This window comes from Zingiber officinale, chromosome 3B (assembly GCF_018446385.1).
Source record: "Zingiber officinale cultivar Zhangliang chromosome 3B, Zo_v1.1, whole genome shotgun sequence".
NCBI classification, from domain to species: domain Eukaryota; kingdom Viridiplantae; phylum Streptophyta; class Magnoliopsida; order Zingiberales; family Zingiberaceae; genus Zingiber; species Zingiber officinale.
Window position 1 is genome coordinate 73615934 of NC_055991.1, and position 26458 is coordinate 73642391.

The window sequence follows — 26458 nt, forward strand, 5'->3', positions numbered from 1 at the left end:
CTCGAGATCCGGCTACCTTTGGACGTTGCGGGATTACGAAGGGCACGCATCAAGGGTAAATGTTTTTCCCTCGTAGATCTAAGAGTCGATCATGTTTTAAACTCGTACTCGTATTTTTCGAAAGTTTTACCTTGCACGAGATCCGTGACTTGGGCGATTCGGGGTTTCCGCGACGCGAAAAGCGGTTTTCGCGGCCCGAAAAACCCAACAGAAGTCTTCGGCCTCCTTAAGCTTTTAGGCGAAAGCTCGGGCCTCTTTATTTTTCTCGTCAAGGTCGACGATGGCTAGGTTCTTCCGCGCAATGGCCGACTCGATCTTATTATCAAAAGTGGTGACCTGCTTGTTGAGTCGCTCCAGCATTGTGGTCTGCTTGGCGCTTTTGGCTTGTTCGACCTCAAGCAGCTTGTCGCTCTTCTCCAGAGCGGCTTGAAGCCTGGCCACCTCGGCGTCTGTCTTTTACTGAGCAGCGGAAGATTGACCGCTCAATGCCTTCAGCTGCTTTACTTCCTCCTCCAAAAATGCGAGCATGTGGCACATGACCAAGCTCTCCACCTGTAAGATACCGTAAATTTAAATAATAAATGTTATTGGACGAAAAATCGTATTGGATTTTTTAGAAATTTTTCGGGATTTAAACGGGTTCCGTATGATCCGTTTTGAGATGATGGATTCCAAGTACAGAGGATGCCTGTTTGGAACACCATTTAAGTGGGAGTTGATTAAGGAGAAAACTTTGAGTTTAATTAAATTAAACCTAAGTGTTTAATTAAGCCCTAATTCCTATTCTCTTTTCATTCCCCAATTTCCTCCTCCTTCACGCGATTTTCCTTTCTCCCGAGCCCTCTCTCGCGATTTCTTCTCGCACGATCGTTGGTCGCCATGGACTCACCGCCGGCGACGATCCCCTCCTCCAGCGTGCCTCGGCTGAGCTTTCCTCCTCTCCGTCTCTCTTTCGTGCCGCTGTGATCCGCTTCTCCCCGACGCTTCTCCCTTTCTCTCTCGCGCGGATGATCGGGCGTCGACGGAGGGCGAGTTTCCCCGGCGATCTCGTCCTCACCACATCGCCTGAAGAAGAGTCACCGGATCGCGAAGATACTGAAGTTGTCCAGATCGCCTCTAGTTGAGCGATCGTCTCTTTTGCTGTTTGTTGCGCGAAATCAAAGGAATACGGTTCTAGGGCACAACGAGGGCCCTGATTTGCGTCGTCCCGGATTAATCGAGCCCTTTTTGCTTTCCTCCTTGATCTGTTCACTGGAGGGCATTGCCGATCGTCTCCAGTTGAGGTGGATCGCGCGGATCGATTGAGGTAAGGCTTCGTCGGATGATTCTGTGAATTCAAAGACCTTGCTTAATTGGGTTTGTTTGTGATGATCTTCCTGATCTGGATTAGAGGAAATAGAGGATCCGCGTGCTGTGGACGTTCCCTGTTGCCGGCCACTGCCAATTCCACTTCTTGAAGCTGTGGAGGGTTCCTGCTCGGGTTCACTACTGGAAAGGTCACCAATTCCGGCAAAGGTTAGCAGCTCGTGTTCCTTACAGTTGCATTTGGATGGGAAGTTGCGGCAGAATTTAGTTTGGGGTAAGATGTATATTAATTTGGATTAATATTGGATTAAATGCATTGATTGTTTGGCTGCATTGGATGAATTTCATTCTGGAATTTAAGGTGTTAATTGTGGATGGAGGATTGATTGATTATGGGTTGGAATTTGTGGATCAGTGGTTTATTAGGTGTTCTTGCTGGGGTGTATGCATCTGATTTAGTGTTCATAAATCTAGGTGAGTTGTTATTTAATTTTGGGTTGGATTAAGTGTGGTAGATAAATTATGTAAGATTGATTTTGGATGTTTAGTAGAGATGATATAATGGAGTTTATGATCGGTTATGGATTTGAGATTCATTTGTGGATGGAGTTAAATCTAGTTAGATTTATTTGGGTGTGATTAGGGTGTTGCAGGTTGAATTGATTATGGATTGATTAGTTGAAATGGATGAATTGTGTGGGATTGATTCATGGTTAAGGAATTGGAAATCGGTTGTGATATATTGATTTGGTTGAATCTTGGATTGATTGTTGGATTTAAGAAGTGTTGATTAGTGAGTTTTGGATTGATTAATAGATTGCATATTTTGTTTGGATCTAGAAGGAGTTGGATTAAGGATTGTTTGGAGGATCAATCAGAGATCAAATTTGAGTGGAGTTATCCAATAGGGATAGAGATTTTATTTAGCTATTTTAATTCATATGAATTTTGTAAAATACCGGAAAAATGACAAATATTAATAAGGGAATTTTCCGGAATTTTTGGAAATTTTTCGGAAAATTTTCGGAGCTCGTACGGACGAGTTGACGGGGATAAAAACGGGGCCAAGAAAGGCCTGTTTAGGCGACCCATTTTAACGAGGAAAAGTTTTCTTTTCCTTTATATTTTCTTTTCTTATTTTTCTTTTCCTCCGGTTTCTCTCGACGCCGACCCGAGCTCTCTTCTTCTCTCGCGCCTGACGCCGTTCCTCCTCCCCGAGAGCACAAAACCCTCGGCCAGTTCTTCCTCCTTCTATTTCTTCCTCCCAAACCGCACACCCGAAGCTCTTCTCCTCTTCTCTGCCGCCACCACAGCGCTAGCCATGCCCTAATTGGGTCGTGCCGCCGTCGAGATTGCTTCGCCGCCACCGACCTAGTGCTGCCGCCGGCCTTCCTTCGCCCTACAGCCGACTTCCACCGGTATCCTAGCCTCCAGCCGCGTGCCCTAGGCGACGCCTTCTCCCCTTCACCGACGCCGATCCAGCCGAGCCCTAGAGCCGGCTGCCACCACTGTGTCGTGCCTTAGCATCACCAGCATCTGATCACTAGGTTCTGCCAAGCACTTAGTCTCACCTCCCGTGCCCTAGATTCATCATTGGGACGACCTTTTTCGTCCACCAGTTGCCGGCAAAGGGAACGAGAGGCACTGATTTAGTGTTGACAACAGGTTTGTGGCAACAAACTATTCCGGTTAGCATTGTCCTGCATCGGTATCTCTTGGCAATGTGTCCACAGGGACGACATTGTACTAGGTAAGGTGAGTTGGAAAATTTGGGTCATTTCTAGAAATTGTTATCTCTGTTTCTTGATCGCAAAACTGATCTGACCAGTGGGAAGGAATCTAGTAGATTGGTTCTGTGAATTCTCTTTAGCTCCAGCAGCGAACACACTTTGAGACTGTGGATCAAGAAACGACATTGAGGTGAATTGAGGTAAGATGTAGAGAAAGTTATTTCTTTTGGTTACCGTGTACACTTGAATTTATTTTGTTAGGTCGGATATACATATTTGTATATATGGATCTTGATCAATTGAATAAAGGAAGGGTTAAGGTTAACGAAATTAATCCTAATTGATTAGTTGGATTAGAATTTAGTTTGGCTAAATGTTATATTATAGAATTAGCTAAACTAGACATTTTGTTTGATACAGGACTTTGACGTGAGACGAGTATCTCGACGTCGTGAACTAGATTGGACTTTTCGATTTGGAGGCGGGTACTTTTGACTTATTGTCTTTGATATGCTTAGTAATTAAATTAACAAGATGCATTAATTGTGTTTCTTACTTGTTTCGGTTAATCACTGCCCAATACATGCTACCTGTTGATTGATTGTTTGTTTACATCTTGTATGGATATATACCTGATTCCACATGCTCATGGGTAGTGATATAACCATATTTTACCATGTCAGGACCTAGGTTTGATACCTTATATGATCAGATACCTTGATATGATTCATTCGCTTTGGTGCACATTATGATATGTCCAGAGATTGGTTTAGTATATTACCATGTTTAGTGACATGCACCATTCGCATGATTGCATGCTGAGTGATTGATTGCTCCTTTATTGTCGAGCACTTTGCCAGTTTCATCACTGTTCGGTTTTGTGACGCTCATGGGTAGCGGGACACAGCGTCGTAGCACGTCCTGGTCCGCTCATGGGTAGTGTGACGCACGTGTAGCACGTTAGAGATCCCTCCCGTCACCGGGAGTTGAGAGCATTGCGCTCCCCATTTATGATTTGGGGTAGAGATGCGTATGTACTCGACAAGATCCCGTACACTCGATCACCATCGTGAGTAGTGTTGCCGAGTGCACGGTTGTCACCCTACCCACTCGGTCCCACCGTTGTTGTGAGTCGGCTGTCCGGGGTGACCATGACATTGGCATCATATGCATGATGCATTTATTGTTTGTGTTTGTGTTTGTTGCACTTATATGCTGCATTGCTTGGATACCTTGATTGACATGCATCAGGTGTCATTTTGTATCTTGTCTGACGCCCTTATTTCACAGATTCTCTCCTGTCTTCTTGGTTTGTAGTTACCTTTATCTTTATCAGAAGACGTATGATTAGTGCTAGGTGTTATTTCTTTACTTTGCATATCAATTGTACTGAGTGTTGGACTCACCCGCCTCCATTGTTGATATTTTCAGGTTGATGCTGTCAGGAGAGAGTTCCAGTTGCTGGTCCCTGCAGACCTCGAGGATGTGATTGGTTTTTCGTTTGGTTTCCTTCTCTGTTCTAGACTGTTTGCATTTGTTATGTTCTGGATTTATTTGCTTATGGACATGATATAGATTTTATTATATCGATGGATTTGGATTTGGTTTTTATTCTACTACATGCCTGCCTGGACGGCAGAAGAGGTGAGTTCGTCGGATTTGAGTTTTACGAGTGTAGTGGAGTAGGGTGGATTTCGAGTCAGAGTATTATTTTACTATTTAATTATCTTAACTGCGTGGTTGTGACAGCCAGAGGCTGAATAGATTATATATAACTGCGTGGTGATGTTTTATTTTATTGTTATTATGCCAGCCGCCTGTGGCTGAGGTATTTGTGAGATGTAGAAAAGTTTCAGATTGTCCACCGTACAGGGGAGATGTTGCCGAAATTTTCTCGGACAGGGACTCCTCTGGGGCGTGACAAATTTAGCTAAATAAAATATAAATATATTGATTTCTACAGGACTTGGATTCGGGACGAGCGTCTCGACACGGGATTACTTGGCACGATCTACACTTTAAGGCGGGTATTTCTTCCTTGGCCTCTACGTAGTTTTTCTTGATCTTAGTGCATGGCTATTATGTGATGGTTTAGGCTGCTTTATCTTATATCATGATCGGTTGCTGTTTTTCCTGCATGATACTTATGCTTAACCCTTGTGATGATCTATTTAAATCATATACAGTCTCTACTCTTGATATCTACTCTGTTGTGATTTCACGTGTAGAGTATGTCTTGTAGGGATTGTCGGGTTATTGGTATTACCATGTTGATTGGGTATATGATGTTGACTGTACATAGGTGGGGATGTGTTATAGGAGTCATCTTGTTGACCGTGCATTTGCATGTTGTATATACACACGTATTTGTCATGTACTTTTGGAGGAGTGGTGTTGATTGTATGTTTGGAGTATATACACCTGTCTGTTGTGTTTTTACTGGAGGATACATGTTGATTGTACTTATATGTTTGTGTACATGTGTCTGGTGGGATTATTGGAGATTTTTGGTTGATTATACATGTGTAGTGTGTACATATGTATGGTGGGATATGTGGATGTATCATGACGATTATACTCTTGTTGGAGGTATTTATGAGGTTTGGGGTGTTGCATAGATGATGATTATATATATATCATGTTCATCATTAATTGCATCTGATGACTATTGTCTCCCTTGTGGTTGAGAGAGTCATCGGTTTGGTTTAGTGCCGCACCTGCATGGGCCACTCATGGGTAGTGGTAGCTATAGCAGTTGCCGCTCGTCCTGTCGTGCCACCCGGTCACGAGGTTTAGTGAGATCCGGCGTTGTGAGCAGTCAGGGACCCTGATACTATGTAGCTAGATAGTTACTAGTGGACTGTCCGCCTCGACCACTATATAGTGGGCTGGAGGGTAGTACAGTCGTCACAGACCCAAGCCTCTCGGCCATACAGGGGTCGTGGTGTCTGGAGAGGTGGCGGGGTGACCATGGAGCATGCATACGCAGTTATTATTCTTGCATTTGATGCGCGGTGCATCTGCATTTGCATGCATGCCTAGTAGATACTAGTTGCATGTGATTGTCGTTGTTGCACTTGATTGAGATATGGTTGTTGCATTTGGTTGTCATGCTGCATACATGTCATTTATTTTACATGTATATGCAGTTGTATTTATATTGCACAGGTGTCATGGGTACGTCTATTGCAGATCCGGTGAGTTTACTGATCATTGTACCATGTGTCGATTCCAGATTGGGTATGTATCTGTCATTATGTTAGATGTGGTTTGTACGGTTTATATGTCAGGTTATTATGTCAGATATGTTTAGGTGCATTGATTATGATAGTATGATCATGTTCTTTATTCCCTACTGAGACTGTATACTTGTGATCTCCATGTTTTATTTGTAGACTGTGCACTGTCTTGTCTATTACCCGCTGAGTTACCTATACTCACCACCGCATGTATACATTTATGTTTTCAGGTAGCTTGTAGATGGTTGGTGTCGCTCGGAGTATCCTATCTGCCGGGTCCTACGTCACATCCGAAGACCGTGCTTGTTTTCTTTTGGTATATCTTTTTATTATTTTTTTTGGCATTGTATTTGTGTATAGCCATGTGGCTGCTATCTTATGGTTTTGGTGTTGTATTTGTGTTTAAGCCGTGCCGGCATGCATTGTATTTATTTATGTTGTGTGGGCTTTCCTTCATTTTTTCGCTGTGTTTTGGTACAGCCGTGTGGGTTGTTTTATACATAACTGCGTGGTTGTAATTGTTTCATTCCAGTCGTGTGGGCTGTCATTATAACTGCATGGTTGTGTATATAAATATTCCAGCCGCATGTGGCTGATGTATTTTGCTTGTAGTGATGCTTCAGATTGTCACCGGTACAGGGGAGATGCTGTCGGATTTTTGTCTGGCAGAGACTCCTTTGGGGCGTGACAATTTTTGGTATCAAAGCGGGTACGATGCCTGTTTTGTTTTTGTTTTGGATTTTTTAGATTTATCTGATACCAATTTTTGGTATCAGAGCAGGTACGATACCTGTTTTATTTTGTGTTCTGGATTTTGAGATTTATCTGATACCAATTTTTGGTATCAGAGCAGGTTTGATGCCTGTTATTCGTGTTTTTGGATTTCGTAATTCGATTTTCTTGATGTGACTTTTTGGGTTTTGGGACTAGGCAGCAGCAGGACATCTTCAAGCTATAGGAGGTATGTTTGCATATTGTTATCATGTATTTCTATTGGTGTATGTATTGTTGCCCATATAGTTATGATGTGTGTTAGTGTTCTCTTGTTAGCACTTGCCTAGTTGATTGTATCATGCATTTCATGTGTTGGGTCAATCACTGATCACGGTTGACCTAATGGAGATCAAGGATTACAGTCTCAAGGGATTTGTTATATCATACTACCATTTGTGTTAGTTACTGCTACTACTAGTTGGTTGAGAGTTAGAGTCGTATACCAGTCTCGGTTATCATTAGTTGTGTAGTGAATGATATATGTATACCCATGTTGACTTAGTTAGTAGAGTACCGGTTTACTCCTGTTGAGGATTGATTTACTTGGTTGACTTGTGTAGTTATGGTTTGACTTATTACCCTTGTTGACTTGGATAATTGGGGTTTGACTTATCTTAGTTGGTTTTGTGATCCTATTAGTTCGGTCAGTAGAGGATCGATTTACCCTTGTTGACTTGGGTAGTGGTGTATCGATTTACCTTAGTTAGTTTCATCAGTGGATGATTGATTTACTCTTATTGGATCAGTTAGGAGATGATCGATTTATTTTATTGGTCCGACCAGTAGGGGACTGACTTACTTTATTTTTAGAGATTCCTATCTTTGGGATGTTTCATACTTGGTTAGATATTTTGACTTGTACCAGTGTAGAAAGGACTGAATTGGCCGTATATCATTATCGGCTTAGTCAGTCTATAGAGGATCGATGTATCCTATTCTATGGGGACTTTAACTATGGATTGTCTGTACCTGGTTGGAGAACTTGGAAGGTACATTTAGATAGAATACCGCACGGTGTGGAAAAGTGTAAAGCTATTTGCTTAACACTTTGAGATACAGCCGTTACTAGGGTATATGAGTTGGAGAGTACATTTGGATATATGATTTGTACTGACGTAAAAGTGTTGAAGTTAGCTGCTTAACCTTTACGTGACCCGGTACCACGTGAAGTGAGAAGCAGAGAATATTTTTGGAGATCAGGTCATCACTTAGTGATTTCCTTGAGGTGTTTGGAGAGAGAGTAGTTCTCTACTTCTTCGTTAGCATGATGGATTATAAGGCGATGATCAGTCGACTCGCCTAACGTTGTTCCATGGGAGATCCTGACTCATGGAACTATTGGATATGATTAGATATTCATGATGTACTTAGTGATATATACCCCACAATGGTGTGGAGGAAGTGGTGTTAGTTGAGTAATACCTAGGAGGTTAGATCGTAACTAGGTATGATTTTAGATGATGATCTCGATGGGTAGAGCGTCGATTGATGGATATTTTGATCAGCTATTTGGTTATAGCATTCCTCTATCTTTGTGTTCATTACTCGATACTGGAGGTTGCTGAACCTCAGGGTGGAGCAATCACAGTATGATGAGATGACTCAGCTAACATTGTCTTTATCAGGTGGCTCAAGACCTTGACCACATGATCATTTTACTAGATCTTGTAGTCTATATCTCAGATTAGAGGGTTCGACCTTTTATCGATATTTGTCGAGGGACATTTATAGGATGATTATGAGTGTTGTAGAGATATCTTCTTGATGGGTAGGCTCTTAGTCAGCAGGTTGTGTGACCCTTTGACCTTGGATTGACATTCCTTTACTGTGGATATTCGATTATCAGAAAAGAGGAGATGATGAGATTTGACAAACTTTTTAGATACATTTAGTTTGTTGGCAGTAGGTGTTGAGGGTTGGATGCTTTCCTTTTTCTCTATAATTGTTTAGAAGACTATCTGGTATGATTGATTGGTGATTGGGGGATATTAGGAGATCAGGTGTGGTGATTTGTTATCTTTTGATGATCTATTATTTGGTGTTTGATATTGATAGTGACATGGAGTGTAGTATACCTGTGATTTATATGGATTTGTTGATTTGTAGTTGGTGATCCGATTATAGACTTGTTGTTGGGGATCTTACGGTTGAATAAGCCTGTTGTCCTTGGTGTTACCATTTAGGTTTATAGTGCCCTAGATGTTTTTATGGACTTGATGTATTTGGTATTTCTAGGGTGTTTAGGGGGTTTAGATCAGATTCATTGTCTTCATTGATGAGGTTATGATCTATTCCTGATCCGAGGTGGTTTACGTACACTATCTTAGCATAGATCTAGAGATGTTTCGACGGGAACATCTATATGCGAAGTTCAGTAGTGCGTATTTTGATTGTCTTCTACGAGATTTTTGGGACACGCCTTTAGTAGAGAGGTAGTAGTGGATCCACAGGAAATAGAGGCTGTTATCAGTTGGGAGTAGTCGTAGTCTATACCGGAGACGCGCTGTTCCATTGGTCTGGCTAGATATTACCAGAGATTGATTGAGGGTTTTCTCCAGCATTTATGTAGTTGACCGGATTGTCTAGGAAGAGGATGAAATTTTCCTGGATAGATGCCTGCGAGATCAGCTTAGATAGCTGCACCTGTCTTAGCGATGCTTTCTAGTGTAGACGGATTTGCACTCTACAGAGAGGTATCATACCTGGGGTTTAGTGCAGTTTCGATATAGCATGAGCAGAGTAGTCTCATGCCGGTAGTTAGAATTCTCGTGTAATGAGAATGAGATTTATTGATTTCCGTGGGAGATTATGTGTGTTCCCGAGCCACTTCTTATTCGGGAGGAGTTACTGCAGGAAACACATTGATCTAGATTTGCGATACATTCGGGCGACACTCGATGTATAGAGACTTGGAGTATTCTTATTGATGGGATGATATGAAGGAAGACATCGCGGATTTGTAGCTTGATGTCTAATATGTCGGCAAGTGGAGGCTGAACATCAGGGATTAGTAGAATTGCCTCCGTTGATTTGAATATTAGAACCGAGATGGGAGCATGTTTTGATGGACTTTGTTGTGGGATTACCCAGGACATGGAGAGGATATAATGGTTTGGGTAATCATTATTGGGCGACGACTTACTCCCTAGCTATTGATTTGTAGGATAGATTCTTTTGGATTGAGTAGTAGGATTATACTCTAGAGGGATTACCGGACTGGATGAGGTATCTCTGAGTATTGTTTTGGATGGAGATCGGCGATTTCATGTCATGGTTTTGATTATGGTTACAGCAGACTTTGGATTAGGAGTTTCACTTTAGTATAGATTTTCATCTCAGACGAACGGATAGTTTGAGCGCCCTATACAGATGTTGGAGAATCTATTGATAGTGGATTTTGGATTTCAGAGGTAGTTGATTTATTCATCTTGGCTAGATTGCAGAGTGGGAGTAGCGGGAGTAGGGTGAGTTCATAGCTCACAGAGTCATCGTTATTCACTTGGAGGTGGATCATCACGGTTGGAGATTTGTTCATTATACTTGGAATGAGTGGTATATGAGTTGTTGCTTGGACGTTACCATTGGATGAGGATCCCTGAGTTGACCAGTAAATTTGGGGACCAAATTTCTATTAGTGGGGGAGAATGTAAGATACCGTAAATTTAAATAATAAATGTTATTGGACGAAAAATCGTATTGGATTTTTTAGAAATTTTTCGGGATTTAAACGGGTTCCGTATGATCCGTTTTGAGATGATGGATTCCAGGTACAGAGGAGGCCTGTTTGGAACACCATTTAAGTGGGAGTTGATTAAGGAGAAAACTTTGAGTTTAATTAAATTAAACCTAAGTGTTTAATTAAGCCCTAATTCCTATTCTCTTTTCATTCCCCGATTTCCTCCTCCTTCACGCGATTTTCCTTTCTCCCGAGCCCTCTCTCGCGATTTCTTCTCGCACGATCGTCGGTCGCCATGGACTCACCGCCGGCGACGATCCCCTCCTCCAGCGTGCCTCGGCTGAGCTTTCCTCCTCTCCGTCTCTCTTTCGTGCCGCTGTGATCCGCTTCTCCCCGACGCTTCTCCCTTTCTCTCTCGCGCGGATGATCGGGCGTCGACGGAGGGCGAGTTTTCCCCGGCGATCTCGTCCTCACCACATCGCCTGAAGAAGAGTCACCGGATCGCGAAGATACTGAAGTTGTCCAGATCGCCTCTAGTTGAGCGATCGTCTCTTTTGCTGTTTGTTGCGCGAAATCAAAGGAATACGGTTCTAGGGCACAACGAGGGCCCTGATTTGCGTCATCCCGGATTAATCGAGCCCTTTTTGCTTTCCTCCTTGATCTGTTCACTGGAGGGCATTGCCGATCGTCTCCAGTTGAGGTGGATCGCGCGGATCGATTGAGGTAAGGCTTCGTCGGATGATTCTGTGAATTCAAAGACCTTGCTTAATTGGGTTTGTTTGTGATGATCTTCCTGATCTGGATTAGAGGAAATAGAGGATTCGCGTGCTGTGGACGTTCCCTGTTGCCGGCCACTGCCAATTCCACTTCTTGAAGCTGTGGAGGGTTCCTGCTCGGGTTCACTACTGGAAAGGTCACCAATTCCGGCAAAGGTTAGCAGCTCGTGTTCCTTACAGTTGCATTTGGATGGGAAGTTGCGGCAGAATTTAGTTTGGGGTAAGATGTATATTAATTTGGATTAATATTGGATTAAATGCATTGATTGTTTGGCTGCATTGGATGAATTTCATTCTGGAATTTAAGGTGTTAATTGTGGATGGAGGATTGATTGATTATGGGTTGGAATTTGTGGATCAGTGGTTTATTAGGTGTTCTTGCTGGGGTGTATGCATCTGATTTAGTGTTCATAAATCTAGGTGAGTTGTTATTTAATTTTGGGTTGGATTAAGTGTGGTAGATAAATTATGTAAGATTGATTTTGGATGTTTAGTAGAGATGATATAATGAAGTTTATGATCGGTTATGGATTTGAGATTCATTTGTGGATGGAGTTAAATCTAGTTAGATTTATTTGGGTGTGATTAGGGTGTTGCAGGTTGAATTGATTATGGATTGATTAGTTGAAATGGATGAATTGTGTGGGATTGATTTATGGTTAAGGAATTGGAAATCGGTTGTGATATATTGATTTGGTTGAATCTTGGATTGATTGTTGGATTTAAGAAGTGTTGATTAGTGAGTTTTGGATTGATTAATAGATTGCATATTTTGTTTGGATCTAGAAGGAGTTGGATTAAGGATTGTTTGGAGGATCAATCAGAGATCAAATTTGAGTGGAGTTATCCAATTGGGATAGATATTTTATTTAGCTATTTTAATTCATATGAATTTAGCTAAATAAAATATAAATATATTGATTTCTACAGGACTTGGATTCGGGACGAGCGTCTCGACACGGGATTACTTGGCACGATCTACACTTTAAGGCGGGTATTTCTTCCTTGGCCTCTACGTAGTTTTTCTTGATCTTAGTGCATGGCTATTATGTGATGGTTTAGGCTGCTTTATCTTATATCATGATCGGTTGCTGTTTTTCCTGCATGATACTTATGCTTAACCCTTGTGATGATCTATTTAAATCATATACAGTCTCTACTCTTGATATCTACTCTGTTGTGATTTCACGTGTAGAGTATGTCTTGTAGGGATTGTCGGGTTATTGGTATTACCATGTTGATTGGGTATATGATGTTGACTGTACATAGGTGGGGATGTGTTATAGGAGTCATCTTGTTGACCGTGCATTTGCATGTTGTATATACACACGTATTTGTCATGTACTTTTGGAGGAGTGGTGTTGATTGTATGTTTGGAGTATATACACCTGTCTGTTGTGTTTTTACTGGAGGATACATGTTGATTGTACTTATATGTTTGTGTACATGTGTCTGGTGGGATTATTGGAGATTTTTGGTTGATTATACATGTGTAGTGTGTACATATGTATGGTGGGATATGTGGATGTATCATGACGATTATACTCTTGTTGGAGGTATTTATGAGGTTTGGGGTGTTGCATAGATGATGATTATATATATATCATGTTCATCATTAATTGCATCTGATGACTATTGTCTCCCTTGTGGTTGAGAGAGTCATCGGTTTGGTTTAGTGCCGCACCTGCATGGGCCACTCATGGGTAGTGGTAGCTATAGCAGTTGCCGCTCGTCCTGTCGTGCCACCCGGTCACGAGGTTTAGTGAGATCCGGCGTTGTGAGCAGTCAGGGACCCTGATACTATGTAGCTAGATAGTTACTAGTGGACTGTCCGCCTCGACCACTATATAGTGGGCTGGAGGGTAGTACAGTCGTCACAGACCCAAGCCTCTCGGCCATACAGGGGTCGTGGTGTCTGGAGAGGTGGCGGGGTGACCATGGAGCATGCATACGCAGTTATTATTCTTGCATTTGATGCGCGGTGCATCTGCATTTGCATGCATGCCTAGTAGATACTAGTTGCATGTGATTGTCGTTGTTGCACTTGATTGAGATATGGTTGTTGCATTTGGTTGTCATGCTGCATACATGTCATTTATTTTACATGTATATGCAGTTGTATTTATATTGCACAGGTGTCATGGGTACGTCTATTGCAGATCCGGTGAGTTTACTGATCATTGTACCATGTGTCGATTCCAGATTGGGTATGTATCTGTCATTATGTTAGATGTGGTTTGTACGGTTTATATGTCAGGTTATTATGTCAGATATGTTTAGGTGCATTGATTATGATAGTATGATCATGTTCTTTATTCCCTACTGAGACTGTATACTTGTGATCTCCATGTTTTATTTGTAGACTGTGCACTGTCTTGTCTATTACCCGCTGAGTTACCTATACTCACCACCGCATGTATACATTTATGTTTTCAGGTAGCTTGTAGATGGTTGGTGTCGCTCGGAGTATCCTGTCTGCCGGGTCCTACGTCACATCCGAAGACCGTGCTTGTTTTCTTTTGGTATATCTTTTTATTATTTTTTTTGGCATTGTATTTGTGTATAGCCATGTGGCTATCTTATGGTTTTGGTGTTGTATTTGTGTTTAAGCCGTGCCGGCATGCATTGTATTTATTTATGTTGTGTGGGCTTTCCTTCGTTTTTTCGCTGTGTTTTGGTACAGTCGTGTGGGCTGTTTTATACATAACTGCGTGGTTGTAATTGTTTCATTCCAGTCGTGTGGGCTGTCATTATAACTGCGTGGTTGTGTATATAAATATTCCAGCCGCATGTGGCTGATGTATTTTGCTTGTAGTGATGCTTCAGATTGTCACCGGTACAGGGGAGATGCTGTCGGATTTTTGTCTGGCAGAGACTCCTTTGGGGCGTGACACCACCCAGTACTACAGACAAGCAAGAAGAAGTCAGCGCCAATCAGAGGTAAGATAAGAAAGTACAAGGGAACGCTTACCCAAGTGGACATCTAGGTGTGGCTATTCGTGAGCGCGTCAGGTGGCATCATCGCCGCACGAGCTCGGGCGTCCTTTCAGATTTTGGCGAGCGCCCCCTAGACGATGATCTGATGGGGCCTCGAGAGTCGGCGCTCGGCTCACTATACTCTTCGATGGGTAGGTGGAGGATCACCGTTATGTGTCGCTGCCCGCTCGGGGTCGATTGTGTTGGATCGTGATGTTTCGATAGAGGGGGGGGGTGAATATCGATTATGAAAATTCTTTCGAAAAGAGTTAAGCGCAGTGGAAAAAGTAAGCAATGCTAACACATACCAATTTTACTTGGTTCGAAGCCTGTGTTGACTCCTACTCCAAGGCCCGCACTCGTTGAGTGCTTTCGGTGGGCAATAACTAGCAGTTCAAAAATTATTACAAACTAAGTACAGAAAATGCTAATGAAAATAAAAGCAATACCGACAAAGGAATAAATCGAAAAGGAAAACGTGCGTTGTCGGAGCTTCGTTAGCGTCGCAGGAGCGCAGATCAGCAGAGCAAGCAGTAGAAGATCTTCTTGTCAGTTGTTGTTTGGCTCCACCTTTAACCCTCCTTTTATATGAGGCTCGGGGCGCCCAGATCCCTTCCGGGCGCCCTGGTGAGACGTGGCAGGTCCAACCAGCGAGCTCCACGTGGCGACGACGCGATCAGGATAAAATTGCCTCCCGGGTGCCCGGACCTGTTCCGAGCGCCCGGACCACCTTTCTCCAGAGATTCCTTCTCCTGCAAGACAAGGTTAGTCCGAGGCAAATATATAATATGTTTCCTGCAAAACAAAGTGTTAGCATAGTTTTATAAATTCAATATCAAGAGTATGACTTAGATTCCGTATTTTCGAGACCGGAATCTAGTCACGATCTCGACTTAGATATCCGAAATGGATCTAAGCCGAATCGACACCTAATGTTTCCTTCCCGGGAACGCGTCCTCACAGTCACTCCCTTCTAGTGACTTACCTTTACTCACCTGCCAGACGTCCGGCCAGCCCTTCGACCCATCTGGACTTCTCGCCAGCTATCTGGTCAGCCAGTCGACCTAGCTGGACTTCGTGCCAGATGTCCGGTCAGCCCTTCGACCCATTTGGACTTCATGCCAAGCGTCCGGTCAGCCCGTCGACCCACTTGGACTTCGTGCCAGACATCCGATCAGCCCGTCGACCTGTCTGGACTTAGCCTGTACACTCGATCAGAGTGTTAGATAACGACAAACCTAACTTAACCTGATTTGTCATTCATCAAAACCTGAGTTAGATCGTTAGTGCTAACCACACCAACAATCTCCCCCTTTTTGATGGAATGACAACCGGGTTAAGTTAGTGAAAATATATGAAAAAATCAAGCATGATTTTTGAATTTTTTTAAGGTTTTAAGTTAGTTTCTCAATTTTGCATTTAGTTGCTCTAACTTGACCACCTAGTTGCTCTAACTTAACCACCTATCCCTCCCCCTTTGGCATTCATCAAATAAGGACATAAGCAAGTAACCAATACAGGATTCAAGCATAATAAAAGTTGTAAGAAAAATGTCAAGCTAAATTGGGGGAGTTTTAAAACATAACTAAGTTTTGAAAAACAACACAATTTGGTGTATTTTGTGTAATTTTTTAAAGATAATTTTTGTAAAATTAAATGAATTTGCAAAAAGTTTTTAAAAGCTAATTTTCAAGTATAAGTTTAGGAAAGTTAAGTTTATATAGTCTAATTTTCAAACATAAGTTTTTAAGTTCCAAATTTCAAGAAATTAAATTTTCAAAATAAGTTTCAACTTGGAACACTTTACAAACATGAGTTTTTACAACCAAAGTTTCAAGATTAAGGTTTAATTTTCAAAATAAGTTTCAACTTTGAAACAATTTTCACACATGAGTTTTTAAAACCAAAATTTCAAAACTAAGTTTGAAAAATCTACTTTTCAAAATTAATTAAAACTAAGTTTGCAAAAGATTCAATTTTCAAAAGCTTAATTTATAAAATCCAATTTAAAAGCTTAGTTTTATAAAAGCTAGTTTTCAAAAATAGATATATCAAATTAGATTTCCAAAAATAAGTTAGATTTTTCAAACACATTGAAAATATTTTTAAAAGAATATTTTCACAAAACTAATTTCATAATAAAGGAAAAATAAGTATGAAATCAATTAATTCTCCCCCTGAACCTGACATAATTTTTTTAAGTAAATACAACTTTAGTAAGATGATTTTGAAAAATAGTTTTGTATAAAAAATATAGAGATAAGCTTTGTAGAATTGGTCAAATTTTCAAAAAGAAGTTTTTTTACAAGTTTAAAACATTATAAGTTTTATAAAGGCAAACATAAAATTTTCAAGTCAAATTAAGTCATTTTTAATAAAGGAAAAAAATATATTTAATTAATTCCTCCCCTGAATTTGATACTCCCCTTGACTTTATTACTCTCCTTAATTTATTTCTCGCTATTAAGTTAACACTAAGGTTTTGGTATCTTAATGTTCAAAGCCTTAACACATTTTTATTTACACAAGTATCTCTATATACTTGGTATAATTGTTTATTTAAGTTAAATTAATCAATTATTGTAAAATTAATTAATTTTAGATTCAGGTCCTTAAACTCTGGTTTAAGATTAAATAAGATAACTTGTTATTAATTCAATAACAATTTATCATTATCAATAATTTATCAATTAAATTTTACTTGATTCAATAATTTAATACTTATTAAGATAATATAATTTAATTAAAGTGCTAGTTATAATTTTAACTATTCATTTACTTCATTTTAAGTAGAATTAACTTAGTTTAAAGTTAGCATTAATTCGACGTTAAATTTATTAAAGTTATTAAATATAGTTAAGGTTCAATTTGAATCAATCGTTAATAATGATAAATTATGATTTAATTATATTTTGAATAAATAAAATTAAGATTTATTGAGTTAAATTAAGGTTAAGCATTAATTAACTGTTTAATATAAGTTCACATCTAATTTAGATCACAATTAATTTTTGAAGTCGTTACTTCCATTATTAAATTTATGATCTTAAGTTAATCAAATTTTAATTATTTGTTAATAATGACATTAGGGTTTAGATTTAGTTCAAATATTTTAATGTAATTTGAATATAGGGTTTAGGGTTTATTATTATATAATTTTATTTTATTTTAACTTTAAGTATGCTTTTTAAATTACAATGACTTTTTAAACTAATTTTTAAGAAAAACTTAATTTTTAAGTTAAAAGATTTAAGTTAAAAATAATAATTTTTTTTTAGTAATAAGGATTTTTAATATAATTTTTTAAAATGATTTAAGTTTAATTTTAATTGTAAAATTTAAATTAAGTTTAAATTTTAAGTTTTAAATTTAAATTAAGTTTAACTTTAATGTTAAGTTTTAATTTAATTTAAAATTAAGTTTTTAACTTTAATTTTAAAGTTTTTAGTTTAAGTTTTAAAGTTTTAATTAGCTTAAGTGTCTTAATTTTAAAATGACTTTAAAATGATTTTTTTTAATGATTAAAAGATTTTTTTTAAAGGATTTTTTTTAATGAATTTTTAAATGTTTTAAAAATACGGTTTTAAAGAATTTAAAATAATTTTCAGAATAGTTTTTTTTAAAGAATTTTAAAATAGTTTTTAAAGAATTTTAAAATAGTCTTTAAAGAATTTTAAAATAATTTTATTTAAGAATGTTTAAAATAATTTTTAAAGCAATTTTTAAAAGGGTTTTTAAAGAATTTTTAAAATAGTTTTTAAAGAATTTTTAAAATAGTTTTTAAAGAATTTTTAAAATAGTTTTTAAAGAATTTTTAAAATAGTTTTTAAAGAATTTTTAAATAGTTTTTTAAAATAATTTTTAAAGAATTTTAAAAATAGTTTTTAAAATAATTTTTTTTTAAAATAGTTTTTGAAAGAATTTTTAAAAGAGTTTTTAAAATAATTTTCAAAAGAATTTTTGAAAGAATTTTTAAAATGATTCAAAATAGTTTTTAAAATAATTTTCAAAATAATTTATGAAATAATTTTTAAAATGATTTTTAAAATAGTTTTTAAAATAATTTTCAAAATAATTTTTGAAATGATTTTTTAAAATGATTTTAAAAATTATAAAATGTTTTTAAATATTTTTAAAATTATTTTTAAAAGTTTTTAAAATAGTTTTTTTTAAAAGGATTTTTAAAGAAAAAAAATTTTTAGAATGATTTTTAATATTTTTTTCAAAGAATTTTTAAAATAGTTTTTAAAGTAATTTTAAAATAATTTTTTAAAGAATTTTTAAAAGAATTTTTAAAGAATTTTCAAATAATTTTTTAAAGGAATTTTTAAAATAGCTTTTAAAGAATTTTTAAAATAGTTTAAAGTATTTTTAAAATAATTTTTTTAAGAATTTTTAAAATAGTATTTGAAGAATTTTGAAAATAGTTTTTTAAAGTATTTTTAAAATAATTTTTTGAAGAATATTTAAAATATTTTTTAAAGAATTTTTTAAATAATTTCTAAAGTATTTTTAAAATTATTTTTAAAGAATTTTAAAATAATTTTTAAAGTATTTTTAAAATAATTATTAAAGAATTTTTTAAAATAATTTTTAAAATAATTTTTAAAGTATTTTTAAACTAATTTTTAAAGAATTTTTTAAAATAATTTTTAAAATAATTTTTAAAGATTTTTTAAAAATAATTTTTAAAGTATTTTAAAAATATTTTTTAAAGTATTTTTAAAATATTTTTTAAAGAATTTTTTTAAAATAATTTTTAAAGAATTTTTAAAAGAATTTTTAGATAATTTTGAAAATGTTTTTTAAAAGAGTTTTAAATAATTTTTTAAAGAATTTTTAAATAATTTTTAAAATAAGTTTTTAAAGTTTTAAAAAAAAATTTCAAATTGAGTTTTAAAAGTTTTAAAATAATTTTAAAAATAATTTTGAAAATGATTTTTAAAAGAATTTTTAAATAATTTTTAAAATATTTTAAAATAATTTTTAAAATATTTTTAAATAATTTTTTAAATGATTTTTAAAATAATTTTAAATATGATTTTTAAAAGAATTTTTAAATAATTTTTTAGAAGAATGAGTTTTAAAAGTTTTTAAAATAAATTTTAAAAGAATTTTTAAAATGAGTTTTACATGTTTTTAAATTAATTTTTAAAAGAATTTTAAAATAGTTTTTTTTTAAAATAATTTTTAAAACAATTTGTAAATAATTTTTTAAAGAATTTTAAGTTTTTTAAAAGAATTTTTAAAATGAGTTTTAAAAGTTTAAAATAATTTTTAAAAGGATTTTTAAAATGAGTTTTAAAAGTTTTTAAAAGAATTTTTAAAATGATTTTTAAAAGAATTTTGAAAATTATTTTTAAAAGAATTTTTAAAATATTTTTAAATAATTTTTTAATAGAATTTTTTTTAAATAATTTTTAAAAGAATTTTAAAATGATTTTTAAAAGAATTTTTAAAATGATTTTTAAAAGAATTTTTAAATAATTTTTAAAATGAGTTTTAAAAGTTTTTAAAATAATTTTTAGAATGAGTTTTAAAAGTTTTTAAATTAATTTTTAAAAGAATTTTAAAAAAGTTTTTTTTTAAAAGAATTTTTAAAACAATTTTTAAAAGAGTTTTTAAATAATTTTTAAAAGAATTTTTTGAAGGAATTTTTAAAATGATTTTTAAAAGTGTTTTTAAATAATTTTTATACTAATTTTTAAAATAATTTTTTATGTTAAAATAATTTTAAAGATTTTTTTTTTGGTTTGAAGTTAGTTTTAATTATAATTAATGTTGAGTTTAATTTGAAAAATAATTTTTAAATTTAAAGTTAATTTTAAAAATAATTTTTAATTTTAATTTTACTTTATTTGAATTATAGTTTTAATTCGAAATTCAATTTTAATTTTAATTTTGATTTTAATTTTATAATTAATCCTTAGTCATCTCACCCGATTTAAATTTTCAATCAGGAAATCCTATATTTTTGTGAGATGAATTTGATTCAATTATTGGGTTTGGTTTAATTTTGTGTTAGATTCAGGTTTAGCCTTGGGCTCAACAAATAGACATTCTTTGAATAAACTTCTGGGCTATGGTGAGTCACGTGGACATCATTAGAGTAACCATGTCTTCGAGATTTTTCTAATAGTCCTATCCACTGAACTTAATACAAAATCTTGGTCTAACTAGTTAGGATCCATAAGGGGTAGCTTCGGCTAGTTCCACTTAGGCAAATGCACCAGGTCGAAGTCATATCTTCCTAGACATGCATAGACTGAGCTTCCCTAACGTACTATCATCCAAAACTTCACCAGTACTATAGGTCAAGTTAAACCTTGTCCTTTTACTCTAGTCCTAATTACCCTGCCGGGTAGATTGGTTTCGGTTACCCTGTCGAGTAAATTATTTTTGGAGGTGCCAGCTATTCTGGAGCCTCCCCCTAAATTATTGAATTTTCTTTTACAATTTAGTCTTAATGTTTAATTTATAATTTATATTTAAGTTTTTAATTTTGAATTAATTAAATTGGTTAAATTATCCTTCTTTAAAAGAGTGTATTTAATATTTGAATTTTCTTTCAATTTTAATTTTATTAAGTTAATTGAATTATCTTTATTTAATAGATTATCATTAATAATTGAGTTTTTATTAATTTTTGAGTTTGAATTAATCAAATTGTTTAAATTATATTTCTTTAAAGGTTTATCTTTTAACCTTTTATTAACTGTTAATTTTGAATTTTCTAGATTATCTTTGTTTAATATGTTATCTTTAACATTTAATTTTAAGTTTGTTAAATTTATTTTTGATTTTATCATTATATTTTCTTTATCTTTTAAGTTGATATAACTAGTGGAATTTATTAAATAAGTCTTATCTTTAAAATTTAATTTTTTGTTAATTAAATTATCTTGGGTTTGGATAGGATTTTCCAGATTGATATTATCTAGATTATTAAATAATTTATTAATTATGTCTAGATTAATATTGACCTTATCATCATTATTATTTGAACTTCCAGATTTGTTTAGGTTTAAATTTGAATTTTTAGGGTTATTAATTATTTTCAGATTTTCTGAATTTTCTAAATTAATTTGATTTATTTTATCAGAAAATGTCCTAGGGGTATTTTTGCAAGTATTGCCAACTACACTATTTTCACAGATATTTTCAGAAATATCCAAATTAACATGTATATTCTTTAAACTACTATTAGCAGGGGTATTTTGATAAATATTACTCACCTTAACCGCATCCCCTAATTCAGTAGGCTTTTCGATTGGATCTGACTCGAGTTGGGATTCGATTTTTACTTGATCCTCGAGCTCCATCGGCTCCTCGTGAAGTTTGATCAATTGGGTCCAAAGCTCATGTGCATCTTTGTACTTTTTTAGTCTGCATAAAACATTATTAGGTAAAACATTACAAATAATTTTACTTACATTTGTGTTTAGTTTTGAGTTCTGAGAAGGTTTTCTCAATATCAGCCAATAGTCAAAGTTTAGACTTCCTAAGAAACATTCCATTCTTCGCCTCCAGTAGTTGAAATCTTGATCGTACGGTGGTGGTTCGTTGGGGTTCCATCCTTCTTGAAGAGGCATTATTCTTGCACACAGAGAAATAGACAAAAAATCTCAAGACTTGGTCTTGGATTAGCAGTGCTGGAAAAAAATAATATTTCACTATTTTTGAAAAAAATAATAAAATATTATTAAAATATTAATAAAATATTAATAAAATATTTGAAAAAATATTATTTCAAAATTTTATTTTAAGAACGAACGATATCTAATTTTTCTTTAAAAATACCCCCCTTTGTCTGATTAGTGGTTGCACCAAATCAGAGCGGTACCTGCTCTGATACCACTTGTTGGATCGTGATGTTTCGATAGAGGGGGAGGGGGGTGAATATCGATTACGAAAATTCTTTCGAAAAGAGTTAAGCGCAACGGAAAAAGTAAGCAATGCTAACACAGACCAATTTTACTTGGTTCGTAGCCTGTGTCGACTCCTACTCCAAGGCCCGCATTCGTTGAGTACTTTCGGTGGGCAATCACTAGCAGTTCGAAAATTATTACAAACTAAGTACAGAAAATGCTAATGAAAATAAAAGCAATACCGACAAAAGAATAAATCGAAAAGGAAAACGTGTGTTGTTGGAGCTTCGTTAGCGTCGCAGGAGCGCAAATCAGTAGAGCAAGCAGTAAAAGATCTTTTTGTCAGTTGTTGTTTGGCTCCACCTCTAACCCTCCTTTTATATGAGGCTCGGGGTGCCCCGGATCCCTTCCGGGCGCCCTGGTGAGACGTGGCAGGTCCAACCAGCGAGCTCCACGTGGCGACGACGCGATCAAGATAAAATTGCCTCCCAGGCGCCCGGACCTGTTCCGGGCGCTCGGACCTCCGGGCGCCCGGACCACCTTTCTCCAAAGATTCCTTCTCCTGCAAGACAAGGTTAGTCTGAGGCAAATATATAATATGTTTCCTGCAAAATAAAGTGTTAGCACAATTTTATAAATTCAATATCAAGAGTATGACTTAGATTCCGTCTTTCCGAGACCGGAATCTAGTCACGATCTCGACTTAGATATCCGAAATGGATCTAAGCCGAATCGACGCCTAATGTTCCCTTCCCGGGAACGTGTCCTCACAGTCACTCCCTTCCAGTGACTTACCTTTACTCACCTGCCAGACGTCCGATCAGCCCTTCGACCCGTTTAGACTTCTCGCCAGCTATCTGGTCAGCCCGTCGACCTAGCTGGACTTCGTGCCAAATGTCCGGTCAGCCCTTCGACCCATTTGGACTTCGTGCCAAGCGTCCAGGCAGCCCGTTGACCTGCTTGGACTTCTCGCCAAGCGTCTGGTCAGCCCGTCGACCCGCTTAGACTTCGTGCTAGACATCCGGTCAGTCCGTCGACCTGTCTGGACTTAGCCTGTACACTCGATCAGAGTGTTAGATAACGACAAATCTAACTTAACCTGATTTGTCATTCATCAAAACCTGAGTTAGATCGTTAGTGCTAACCGCACCAACAGATTGCACTGAGGCTGCTTGGCCAGATGGGCGAGACGCGGACGCCGGTCGGATGCTGGACTACTTAACCTTCGAGGGCTTCGAAGGCGGCGGCATGAAGGCCACCGGAGGTGCGGCGAGGGTTTCTTGCGGCAACTCGGCTAAGGAGGGAGTCTGATCGAATGAGGTAGCGGTCGCAGTTTCTAGAATAGGGGTCAAAGTCTTGACCCACTCGACGGTCCTCACTGCCGGGAAGCGGAACGTGACTAAGGCTCCACCAACGCCTTTTTCAGTAGATCAGTGACTCCCCTGAGGAGGTCGAGTCGGATGCTCCCTCAACGCGGACGGACTTTAGCCACTCGGGAGGCTGTTGCGAACCCTCAGCCACCCCAACACTGGGAGTCGGGCTGGTCATCCCTTCGCCCACCACAACGGGCATCTCCTCGCTCACGTCGAGTGGATCTTCATGGGAGCCGACCAGCTGCAGGCCACGACTCGCCAGTTCTTCAGCGGTCACTGCATTGATCGCGACGTCCTTAAGCTTCGCCTTGCCGGCTAGACATGATCGCATCATGACTTTGGCTGCAAAAGAGAAAGAAAAATCAGTTAGCATCAAAGGAAGAGTTAAAGAAGCTTCATACCTAGGTTGGTCGGCAACCGGGTGCGGATCGGACTCGGACCAAAGATATACATGACGCCCTCCAATAGCAACTTATGGATGTCGTATTTCTGACCGGCTAGCATGGAAGCTGCATTCAAGTAGTCCGATCGGCTCTTATAGCTTTTTAGAGGAGGCTGAGGTGCCAGTTCAAGCTGCCAATTGGTCGAGAAGTATGGCCATTCGGGAAGGCGCATGAAGAAAAAGTATTCTTTCCAGTGCTTGTTGGAGGTTGACATCTTGTTGAAGAAAACTAGACCGACTTGAGACTGAAAGAGGAAAGTCCCCGGATCAGATAATTTGGGATAATAAAAATAATGAAAGATCTGGGGGTCAGAGAGATGTCTTGCAGGTGAAACAAAACAACAACGTCACACAGCAGTCGGAAGGAGTTTAGAACAAGTTGATTGAGGGGAATACGAAAATATTTACAGACTGCGGGAATGAAGGGATGAAGGGGAAACCGCAGACCGGCGATAAATTGGTCTCCGAAGAAAGAAATGCAACCAGGGCGGCGAAGAATTGGGTCGATCGGACGAAGGAGGTAGAATGATCTGATGATTGGAGGGAATTTCAAAAACGTCTCTCAAACTCTCAGCGTCGTCTCTATCGAACCTAAACTCCATGGATGTGTACTAGAGTCCAGGGATAGAGGAGGAAGGCCACGAAGAGCTTGCCATCGTAAAAACAAATGAAGAGGAGATGGTCGAGGGGAAGAAAGGCGACCGAAAGACAAAAAAGGTAGCCGAAATACCGTCGAAACAGAAAAAGGATGAAAAGCATGAAGATAGGGGTGATTGGGATCGCACAGAAGCAGAGAGAAGAAGAAGCGCAAAGGATCGCCGAAGAATAGGGATCGCACAGAAGCAGAGAGAGGGTTGTCGAGGAACTCGAACGTGAAGAAGTGTGTGAAGGAAGCGACGCATCGAGCTTATAAGGCTTGGGTCGTGGGTCGGCCGACCGAAGCCGTCTGATCTAGGTCGCGAAAACTCAAGCCAAGATCTTACCGTTCAATGCAAACCGTCAAACGTCACATCACGCCTATCACATTAGGTGTGCGACAGCAGCGGGTGTGACACGTGGCACACCACCACGGGTCGACAATTAATGAAGGCATGGGAGCGTGCTCAGCCTTAATAAGCGGGGATTTGCACGATGTTTAAGAAATCTAGATGATGTCAGCTTATCCCGTGCTCGTCCGAGACAACCCAAGATGATTTTTTACAAGGGAGCATATTTAGGCCCAAGGGAGCATATTTAGGCCTAAGCGACAAGCTTCAACAGGCCAATCGACGGGGATCGGTCTTATCCCGCTCGGAAACCACACAATGTCGAAGGTTAGTCGGGAGAATCTACTCACACTTGTCTAGTCAGTCGAACTTATAACCTCCTTCGACTAAACTTTAGGATGAGGCTTGTGATAAGGTGATGAAGAGGGGCCCCATCCTGCTGCCACGGTGGAGGTCAAAGGAGGTCAGAGTCAATGCGGTCAACGCGTATAGGGCATCGGTCGATCGGGCGAAGCATTTCTTGATCAAGAGAAAGGATCTGATTCACTGCAGCCCTCGACATGGGGAGCAGTCAAAGATCCGATGCTCAAGAGAGACCGACGTGCAGAAGCTGAGTTGAGCGGCTACCCCGCTCAGCCGAGCAGTAAACTCAACATCAGCTGAGCACGCGGGCAGTGAGCTTCCGGCCGAGCGGCAATCTCGCTTAGCCCAGGGACAAATCACAATAGAGGATTCCGGCCGAGCAACTATCCCGCTCGGCCTGACAGCAGACAGTACACGGGCAGAAGATTTCCGACCGAGCGGCTATCCCACTTGGCTCGATAGGAGACAGTACACGGGCAGAGGATTTCCGACCGAGCGACTATCACGTGGACAATGGAGTTCCTGCCGAGCAACTATTCCACTCGGCCAAGCAACAGACACAGCATGATATCTTTCAACATCCTTTTGGGAGCTTGTGCCGTTGACAGGCGACATGGTCAGACAGAGGATCGTACGGTGAAAGCTTCCACTGTCACTTCAGAGATATGCTCGACCCATTAAGGTACTGTGTCAGGGACACTTTATTGATATGTCTTTTCAGGGAAAACTTTGAGATGCATGCTCTCTTTGGGAAGCGTGCACGCACGCTTCCGGAACTCTATATAAAGGGGCTCCAAGCATCGGCGGTGGTATGCATTGTGTGCAATTTCTACTTATTGCTTCACTCTATGCTTATCCGGAGACTGACTTGAGCGTCGGAGGGTCATCGCCGGGATTCCTTCCCTGGCTCGATACTGACGCTGCTTATATTACAAGCGGGAACGAAATCC